Here is an 11,332-nt window from a genome sequence, read left to right as displayed (position 1 = left end):
GAGAGCAGGGCTCCCCTAACAGAGGGGGTTGTAGTAACAACAATAACCACATTAGGGTGGTAAGATTTAGCCAGTGTCCCAGACCCAACCAAATATTATTATGCAGTCCATATGATACAAACTCTTGACTGGATCAAACATGCTCAAGAGAAGGAATGGGTGAAGCTGGAACGAAATCCGTCCCCAGCCCCACTGCAAACACTACCGTGGCTAATGGCATTGCTGCCATGGGGCATTAGATCCAATCCTCTGATTGGAACTACTCTCTTGGTCCTACATAAGACTGGATGGCTCTCCCGAGCCTCTCTCTCTACTTTCTCTTCTTTATCACCAGTGATAAGAGTTCTAGATTTCACATTGGGCTTGTCAGACCATACGTTCAAGGCTTTTCTTCAAACTAACCAATTTAGAGTCTGATAATGTATCCGGTGAAGCCATTGGGGCACCATAGAAGACATCAGGCAGATGGTGTCACCCCTTTTGGACTACTGGAAAGCAATGCAGATTCAACATTATTTGACATTCTTGCCTGTTGGTGGGACCCCAAAAGGCCCAACCACCTCCTTTGACCCTTCCCTTCTGCGTCACGCTCTCTTTAAAACATACTCCATCCTGTCTAGGCCATCTGAGGGGGGGAGAGGGACTTGGACCTGACATTTACTGATGAACAACGAGACCATATCTTGTATTTTGCTCATCGCTCTTCCATAGCTAGTAGGCTTCAGAAATTAGGGTATAAGGATGTAAGTACCTGCCCTTTAACACAGGATCTACCCCGCAGTCTCGCCGATATGCTGCTGTTGCCATCAAGATGATGGTACCATGCTACATAATTTCTGGACGTGCCCCCAAATGCACCCATTCTGGGACTCGATTCAGAATCTGGTTCAGATTGACCGATATACACCTGGAAGACAGGCTGGAGACATTTCTACGCCACTTAACTCTGCTCATGCGGTGCAGATACAAGAGATATCTTTTGATACATTTATTAAATGTTGCAAAAGTCTGTATCCCTGAAAAATGGAAATGCTCAGACCCCCCTATGGTGGATCAATTGATCGCTGTGGTGAACGAAATTGCCAAAATGAAGCTTTTAACAGAGGCTATGAGACAGAAAGATGATTTCCAATATTCCAAGGACTACAACATCTGTGTGTCCTTTTCACTTTCTTATATTGAGTGGGTTAGTTCTGAGGCGCTAGGGTGGAATACATGGGGTCTTAGCTGGTATTACGTTTCATTATTGTTACTTTCCTTTCCTGCCACTACCCCCCCCCCCCTTCCCCTCTTTTTCCCCCCCTTCTTTGTTTACTTTCTGGCGATCTATCTAATAGTCTTTCTACACTTATACGTTTTTATGCCTATACCATAGGCCATGTTACTTGGCACATGTCAGAGGGCAATATACAGAGGGAGACCAAGGAAGCGCCCTCAATTTACCCTTTTGATTTTTCGTTCCTGTTCTTTTCTTTTTTTTTAAGCTGTCTTAATAAAAACATAAAAGTAGGCAGGCAAGTCCTTGCTCAAGAGGTTGCATAATCTCCTGATCTCTGCGCATACGTATTTGCTGAGTTGATTTATTAAGGGGATTCTCCCCACTAGGTAAATGCTATTACCATAAATGCCACCTTTTTTTGCATGTCCTGTATGCCTTATCTTCATTTTTTTGTTTGTAACTTGAAATATGCTGTGATCCAACCTGTTCTACTACTGCTGGGATAATGGATGTACCTCTATTTTTTTGTTATTTCTTGGTCTCTTCAGTAAGGTTTACTGCTTTGCTGAAGTATGCAATAAAAAATGTAACTTAAAAAAAAAAAAAAAAAAAGATTTAGCCAGTGATTGGATGTGGGCCGTAGTTGGTACACCCCTGGCATATAACTTGCACTGAGCCATCCGACAACCACCTGAGCTACTGATGACAATTAGAGATCCATAGGAATGTATGAAGCCTATCCCTGGGAAGATGAAGCAGAGGTTATACTAGACCTGATTGATTGTACAACAGCATAAATGGACCTTTGATATGAGAGTGAGGTCAATATAATAAGGTGAGTGCATACCCCGGGGGGGGGGGGTGCAGCAAGTTGTTTTTCACTTGCTGGAAGGAAGCTTTTTCACTTCTCTGCCTATTTTTTAACTTTTCACTTGCAGAGACTGTTTTGAACTGTGCAACACATTTATTTCTACAATAAAGAGAAGCAATTACAAAGTCATATACCTCTTGAGAGCTAACTATTTGTTACACAGCACCATTTCATAAAAAAATAAAAAAAAGTTTGCTTGGAGTTCTACTTTAATCATTACTAGCTAAGTCATTTTTGTGTGATGCTTTTATTAATAAAGGCAGACTTCACCAAAAAATTATTAGTAGTTCCTGGCAAGTTAAAAGATAAGATTGCCTTTCCCCCTGCAAATTAAGAGCCTGCTATGCTAGTATGCATTGCATATTAGCTCTTTATGAAAGACTTACCTTAAAATGCAGGCCTTCAGCAGTGCGCTGTCACTGCTGACAGGGCTTTTATCTTCACCCAGTCTTCCTTTTGGGTTCGCGGCTCCAGCCGTTTGAATGGCCAAGGCGCAATGACGTCACTTCCGTGCACGCACGCAGGAGTAACGGCCACGGCATGCCGTCCATTGAGAACGCAGTGCATATGCGGCTCTGATGTCACCGGCTGCTACTGAAGTAAATATCTCTTAAAAAGTGCAAGTTTAGGAAGTTTTTACTGTACCTACATGTAAGCCTTATTATAGGCTTGCCTGTAGGTATACTGTAAATAAAAAAGGGGAGTTTACAGCTTTAAACTCAGTCAGTAGGCTCAATTTTTGTAGCATTAAAAATAAATATACCGTAAATGGTCACTGCAAATGCCCTTTATCAAGACAATTTGTGCATTTATCATTTACGGAGTGCAAACGTTTGCCTTTCAGGCAGCCGTAGAAGGTTCAACAGATAATAAAAGTGTGTTATGAGAAAATAGAAAATGTAACTATGGTAATGGCTATGGTCAGACAGCATAATATATGTGATTTTATTTTAATTTGACCATAGTACCACTCTAAATATAACCTTTCCTAGGAGAAATATTTGAGCTGCTATTGCTGACATTCTTCTGAAAATGCTTAAGCTGGCCATAGACAGTTCCAATCTCAGCAAGTTCAAACATGTATGGGCAGGCTGAATGAACCCAAGTCGATCGATTGACAACCAGCCTGCCAGAGTTGCGATTATTGCAAGCGGTTGCTATAAATGCTAGCAATAATCCCTGGCTTCCCTCGCCCCCTGCCAGGAGAACACAATGGGTGAACAGGAGAAATTCCCCTGTCAACACTGTCTGTGTTGATAGGGGAATCTAGTGAATTTCCATCTACGGCCAGCCTAACAGGAAAAGTCCATATGGCCTGATGTGTAGAAAATGTGCTATCAGTAAAATGTTTCCTTTAGCCTTTATTTTTAATTCTTTATTTAAAATGTTACAATATTTGCATGAATCGGTTGACATAAAAGGACTCAAATCAACTTTAACCACTTGTGGACCGAAGGGTTTTCCCCCTTAATGACCAGGCCACTTTTTTCAACTTGGCACTGCGTGACTTTAACTGCAATGCTGTACCCAAATAAAATTACGTCCTTTTTTTCCCACAAGCAGAGCTTTCTTTTGGTGGTATTTGATCACCACTGCGCTTTTTATTTTTTGTGATATTAATAAAAAATATTTGAGAAAAAAATGACATTCTCTACTTTGTCTTTTAAAAAATATCCAATATACTCAATTTTTATCATATATTTCGGCCAAAATGTATTTAGCTACATGTCTTTGACAAAAAAATCTCAATAGGCGTATTTTTATTGGTTTGGGCAAAAGTTATAATGTCTACAAAGTATGGTGTAAATACTGGAATTTATGCAGCTTTTACTTTCTGACTCTCATTTCTTGAAGTGCTAAAATGGCAGGGCAGTACAAAACCCCCCTAAATTACCACTTTTTAGAAAGTAGATATCCTAAGGAATGTCCTGAATCGGTGAATAGAGAGTACCGGGAGCGGAGCTTCAGCCTGGAAAGAGGGTCAGGAGGAGGACAGGAAGAGGGAGAGTGGGAGCTGGGCCGAGTCGCCACACCATGGGCCTCAGGTTTGTACTTGCCCCCTGGGCTGAAATTTGCCAGTCTGCCCCTGGTACTCAAAGTACTGAAGGAGGGTAAATATAATGCAACTAGCATTGACTAGCATTTAATAATTAACTAGTAGATGTAAATCCCCACCTAATGATGTATATACATAGTTTGTAAAAGCACAGTGTAAATGTACTATTAGAGCAGCAGCTACCCCAGAGAATTGTTTTTTTTGTACATTTTTTTTCCACAGAAGCACTGGGTAATTCACTTTTTTGTATACTGTTGCACGGGGGACTTTATTGTATAAAAGCATAGTGTAACATAGACAATTTTTTAAATACTTGTTTTCTTTAGCCTTTGTTCCATCTTACCGCTGATCTTTTGGAGACTCTTTGCAGCCGGTGACTAGACACAAACTAGCATATTTCTTAGGATGGGTTTCCTGATGGTGGATGTCTGCATAATGTGTGTGGAAACTGCCATTTATAGTTTCCATTGATAGCTTAATGTACATGGTGACAGCACAGGAATGCAATTGGGGGACAAGGACAGAATGTTCTCACTCTATAACAGAAAGTGCCTTCATGGTAGGACCACTAAGTTTAATTGAATTGAAAGCTGCAGATTTAAAAATATTGAAAATAATAAAAATAATTTTTCAAAAAAATATTGAAAATTCATTTTTGAAATGATTATAAAGATGTTAAAGCTTATCTGAGATTTAAGTGGTTGAGTTTGCATATACTTTAAGGCCATTAATAAATTGCTATTTAAAAAGAGGCTACACCACTCTATTACACTGTATTGATGAGACCTGTTGAAGAATTTTTGGAAATGAACACTTCCTGAAGTGTAGGATGCCAGTGGCACCCGTTAATTTTTTTTGGTCTATTCTGTTGGATCCTACATCACTGCTGAGCACAATAGTCACGAAGGGGCAGGTGGAAGGAACCACAGAGCGCAACAGGGGAACAGGCAATTGTGACAGATATTGAAGATTTTGGGTAGCTCAAGGTAGCTCTGCCTCTACAATCAGGAAGTGTTTAGTATTAGGAAAAACAAAGCAAGAACAGATTATATGTTGTCCATCCCAATAGGACATTATTATTTTTTATTAAACCTTGGAGCACATTTGGAGTGTGTAAATATATTTTAATATTGATTATTATGCAACTATATAATAGCATTTTACAGAGGTATGCTGTGCAGAGTCTGTGGGATGTGTGTTTCTATTGTATGGAGACATTACTCTAGTCCTTATAAGCAAAGGTGACTCCATTGGGCACTGCAAAAGAAGGAAGCCACTCCGAAACAGGAAACCAGGGGAATGGTCATGGCAGCAGCTTAACTGGAACATAGGCAAGGGTTTAAGGTAAAGAAGTTGTATACTTAATAAGTGATTCAATTGACTGCTGAAAAAGCGTAAAAGCCAAGTTTGCGCAGAAAAAAAAAAAAATCAGCACAAGGGACATTATTAACGTCCAATGCCCTGTGCTGCTGTCTTCTGCAATGTAGGTTTTAATAGTTATTGATTTACAAGAAACTTAGTAATAGTTTTTATGTTATCTATTATGTTAATGTATAAGTAGATGAATATATTGAAAAATTGAAACCTGCGCCTTTATAGCAGCGAACTCTGAACACCTGGAATGCTGGAACAAATAATATAAAACAAGAGTCGCGCTAAATGTGCAGAACTGTGAACTTATATAGAGAACTAAAGTCCATAAACCATGCGTAACACCAAAGGCTAAGACAGAGGGATAAGACCATCAATACAGTTCCAAAGAGATAACAAGTAGATGAAATGAAGTTCATATGGTCGTCCACCCAGGTGTATGTATATAAACACAGACAATCAGTGAAACCTCCACCACATGAAGCCTCTTACCAGAGGAAGGAAGGGTTAAAGCAGTAAGTAGTTATGGGACTACTACCACCCATATCCTGCAAGGCAGCTCCTAGAAAGTCCTCCCGAACTTGTTCAAAAGAAGCGAACCATCTGGGATGAATTCCAAATCCACTGGAATGGGCTGGATCCACTTTTAGCAAAGTATGCATATAATACAAAACGGAAACAAGCCCATAGCGTGATAACGTTTAAAACATTTAATGAAAGATAAAAGACATGCACTCACCCTGAGGTGAACATAATACAGCAAAAGTGTAAATAGATGACACCAAGGCACAGGGCGGGCAACTCCGGTATTCGGGCGTGATAAGGAGTGTAGACTCAGCACCTCCCGAAGCTTTTCGTCCACCTCCTAGATTTACTTTATATTGATTGGCGTGATGAGTGTTTTCCATACCCCCTTGACAACGTCGGTGGACGAAAAGCTTCGGGAGGTGCTGAGTCTACACTCCTTATCACGCCCGAATACCGGAGTTGCCCGCCCTGTGCCTTGGGGTCATCTATTTACACTTTTGCTGTATTACGTTCAACACAGGGTGAGTGCATGTCTTTTATCTTTCATTAAATGTTTTAAACGTTATCACGCTATGGGCTTGTTTCTGTTTTGTATTATATGCATACTTTGCTAAAAGTGGATCCAGCCCATTCCAGTGGATTTGGAATTCATCCCAGATGGTTCGCTTCTTTTGAACAAGTTCGGGAGGACTTTCTAGGAGCTGCCTTGCAGGATATGGGTGGTAGTAGTCCCATAACTACTTACTGCTTTAACCCTTCCTTCCTCTGGTAAGAGGCTTCATGTGGTGGAGGTTTCACTGATTGTCTGTGTTTATATACATACACCTGGGTGGACGACCATATGAACTTCATTTCATCTACTTGTTATCTCTTTGGAACTGTATTGATGGTCTTATCCCTCTGTCTTAGCCTTTGGTGTTACGCATGGTTTATGGACTTTAGTTCTCTATATGAGTTCACAGTTCTGCACATTTAGCGCGACTCTTGTTTTATATAATGTATAAGTAATCACTTCTGTATATATACACAACATGTCTATGTATATTGTGTCATTCCAATCTTACTTTCTTACTCTGGGAATGTTGCTCAAACTGGTTTAACTAGTTTTTATATACAGTATCTCACCAAAGTAAATACACCCCTCACATTGTTTTATAAATATTTTATTATATCTTTTCAATGACACTTTGCTACATTGTAACGTAGTGAGTGTACAGCTTGTATAACAGTGTAAATTTGCTGTCCCCTCAAAATAACTCAACACACAGCCATTAATGTCTAAACCGCTGGCAACAAAAGTGAGTACACCCCCAAGTGACAGTGTCCAAAATTGGACCCAATTATCCATTTCCCCTCCCCAGTGTAATGTAACTTGTTAGTGTTACAAGGTCTCAGGTGTGAATGGGGAGCAGGTGTGGTAAATTTGGTGTTATCGCTCCCACTCTCTCATATTGGTCACTGAAAGTTTAACATGGCACCTCATTGCAAAGAACTCTCTGAACGTCTGAAAAAAAAAAATTGTTGCTCTACATAAAGGTGGCCTAGGCTATAAGAAGATTGCCAAGACCCTTAAACTGAGCTGCAGCACGGTGGCCAAGACCATACATAGGTTTAACAGGACAGGTTCCACTCAGAACAGGCCTCACTATGGTCGACCAAAGAAGTTAAGTGCACGTGCTCAGCATCATATCCAGAGGTTGTCTTTGGGAAAAAGACGTATGATTACTGCCAGCATTGCTGCAGAGATTGAAGGAGTGGGGTGTCAGCCTGTCAGTGCTCAGACCATACGCCGCACTCTGCATCAAATTGATCTGCATGGCTGTTGTCCCGGAAGGAAGCCTCTTCCAAAGATGATGCACAAGAAAGCCCGCAAATAGTTTTCTGAAGACAAGCAGACGAAGGACATGGTTTACTGGAACCAAGGCCTGTGGTTTGATGAGACCAAGATAAACTTATTTGGTTCAGAAGGTGTCAAGCATGTGTGGCGGCAACCAGGTGAGGAATACAAAGTGTGTATTACCTACAGTCAGTCATGGATGGGGGTCGGAGTATTATGGTCTGGGGCTGCATGAGTGCTGCCGGCACTGGGGAGCTACATTTCATTGGGAGAACCAAGAATGCCAACATGTACTGTGACATACTGAAGCAGAGCATGATCCCCTCCCTTTGGAGACTGGGCCGCAGGGCAGTATTCCAATATGATAACGACCCAAAACACAACTCCAAGACTACCACTGCCTTGCTAAAGAAGCTGAGGGTAAAGGTGATGGACTGGCCAAGCATGTATCCAGACCTAAACCCTATTGAGCATCTGTGTGACATCTTCAAACAGAAGGTAAAGGAGTGCAAGGTCTCTAACGTCCACCAGCTCCATGATATCATCATGGAGGAGTGGAAGAGGACTCCAGTGGCAACCTGTGAAGCTCTGGTGAACTCCATGCCCAAGAGGGTTAAGGCAGTGCTGGAAAATAATGGTGACCACACAAAATGTTGACACTTTGGGCTGAATTTGAACATTGTCAGTTAGGGGTGTACTCACTTTTGTTGCCAGCGGTTTAGACATTAATGGCTGTGTATTGAGTTATTTTGAGGGGACAGCAAATTTACACTGTTATACAAGCTGTACACTCACTACTTTACATTGTAGAACAGTGTAATTTCTTCAGTGTTGTCACATGAAAAGATATAATAAAATATTTACAAAAATGTGAGGAGTGTACTCACTTTTGTGAGATACTGTATATGGATAGAAGACAAAAGACCTTTTGAGCTCACTCATTACTTTGCTGGAAAAAAAGAGAATAGTCACCTCCAGGATTTTCTATCAAAATTACTGGCTCCCCTGGATTGGAATAATGCTGTATTGTTTCTATTTTATCATCAGTAATAACTCTTTCCTGACAGACTCCATGGCAGCATACGTATCGGGTTTCACTCCCATAAATCTTTGCACCTGTTCAGCACACGTGTTCTTTTTTTGTCCTCCAAAGGATTACCTGATATCCTACCTGAAGATGGATCCCGGGAGATGGATGTCTCTACCAGTCGGGTATTGAGCTCTCCAATAAGCCCCAGCTGCTGCGGGGTATGGAGTAGGGGCGAAGATGTATGCAGCCTTTGGCCAAAAAGCCCAGCTGCTGCGGGTGGCCGGTACCCTAGGAGTGTCATAAGTCCGGTGTGTGCATCCATCCTTGGTGGCCAGCGGTTCGTGAGTAAAATATTCCATATATTGTTATTTGCTTATTTTATTGCCTGTTTGTGCCTACCTGTGTTTTCTCTTCATTTCCCTGGTGGCTAGTGGTCCGGGGCCGGTCAGCGATCACTTCCTGATCGGCCGCCGGTGCGGTACGCTACTGCGCATGTGCGGCGCCTCGGGAACGAGGCTTGGCTCTCGCGCATGCGCCGCATTACCGCTGTAGGTCGGCTTTGGCGGCGATCTCTGATGACGTCACCAAGCGCCATATTTAAACTCTCAGAACTGTCAGCAGTTCTGTGTTTATACACGCTGCTGTTGCTTGTAGCCTGTGCTATTGCCAGCTGATTTTTCTTCCTGGAAGATCCTTTTGCTGCATTGCTGCCGCTCTGCTTGGTTTCCCACCTGGTTCCTGGTGAGTAACTGGCCCCAGTTTGGGAGCTTCCCCCCCCCCCTCCTTCTCCCCCCACTGCTTCATGGTTTCTGACATCGCTGTCCGGCTCATCCCTGTAGGTCAGCGCCAGAATGGAAGCTAATTTGCCCTCCGGTGGTCAGCCCGCCCTTAACAGGTATTGGGGGCTTCTTAGTGGGGGTGCGGGTTACAGGGGGGGGGATTGGAACTCAGGTGTTCTTAGCTTCCTGTCTGTGTTTCTTTTGTTTCTGTTTTGTTTCAGCCCTTCTCGTTCAGAGACTAGGCACTCTTCTCAAAGAAGCGAAAGGCGTTCGAGTTCCTGCCACCGGCACTCTGCTGGGAAATCCCGATCGGGCTCCCATCATCATAAAAGAGCGTCCACATCAGCCAGTCACTCACGAAAACCTGAAAAAGCAGGTTGTTGGGGCTGTGGCGCTAGTGTCCCTGAAAGGAAGTCCCTCTGTGACAGGTGTTTCTCCCAGGCTGCGGGAGAAAGGGATACTTCCAATCAACGTATTGAAGCCCTGGTTAAAAGGGTAGTGAAGGACTCTTTAGCTGAGATGGGTGTCAGTCAATCTCAAGGCTCTGCAATGGCTCCCCCAAGCCCTTCCCCTGTAACGCTTCAAGTACAGGAAGATTTTGAGTCTGCCCATACGAGCCATCAGTCGATGCTCTTATCAGGTAGCGACTCCGAAGCTCAGGATCCCTGCCTGGGTTTTGAGTATGCCTTGGTGCCTTCTCTGGTAAAAGCGGTCAGGGAGACCTTAAACTGGGAGGAGTCAGCTGTTCCCCCTCCCAAACAAAAGAAGTACTTTAAACAGCTCAATAAGGAGCGTGTTAATTTTCCCTTCCTGGGAGAGTTGGGAGAAATTATCTCAGAGGAGTGGAGAAAGGTGGAACGAAAGAATTCCTTAGTCTCCAAGATGGCCAAACTATACCCTTTTAAAGAGGAAGATGTTAAAAATCTTGAGTCTCCTCTTTTAGTAGACGCAGCAGTGATGAGACTGGTCAAGCACGTGACCCTTCCCCTAGAGGATACGGTCTCGTTTAAGGATCCGCTGGATCGAAGGATGGACTCCGATTTGAAAAGGATCTACCTCACGGCAGTTATGGCCTGCAAACCAGCCCTGGCCTTATCCGCTCTATCTAAGGCCATGGAATCTTGGGCTGACGTGGTGGATGAATCTGTCAGATCAGTGTTGGAGGAGGTTGCCAGAAGTTCCCCAATCCAGGAGCTTAGGCTGGCCTCGTCGTTCCTTGGGGAGGCTTCCATAGATCTGATCCGTCTGTTGGCAAGAGTTATGCTGTCCTCAGTCACGGCTAAGAGAGTCCTATGGCTCCACCCTTGGGTTGCTGATCCGGCATCAAAGCAAGTCTGGTGCCGCATTCCCTTTGAGGGGTCCTCCCTTTTTGGGAACAAGCTTGACGAGGCCATAACTCGGGCTACGGGCGGGAAGTCTGGGTTTCTTCCCCAGGATCGGTGCCAGTTTAATATCAAGAAGGGACAGTCTAGTAGGAAGTTTGTCCCCGATCGGGCCAGGGAGGCTCGTACTTATAGACCTGGTCGAGAATTCAACCGAAATTGGAGGTCCAGACAGTCTTCCAGGAAGACGGCAAAGAATGTCTCCTCAGGTGACCGCGAGCCCACTAAGTCTTTTTGAAGTTGGGCCTGCTCAGGCATG

The sequence above is a fragment of the Pelophylax lessonae genome (assembly GCF_965119305.1).
Source record: "Pelophylax lessonae genome assembly, chromosome: 5".
Classification (NCBI taxonomy): Eukaryota; Metazoa; Chordata; class Amphibia; order Anura; family Ranidae; genus Pelophylax; species Pelophylax lessonae.
This window is presented reverse-complemented; position numbering follows the sequence as displayed.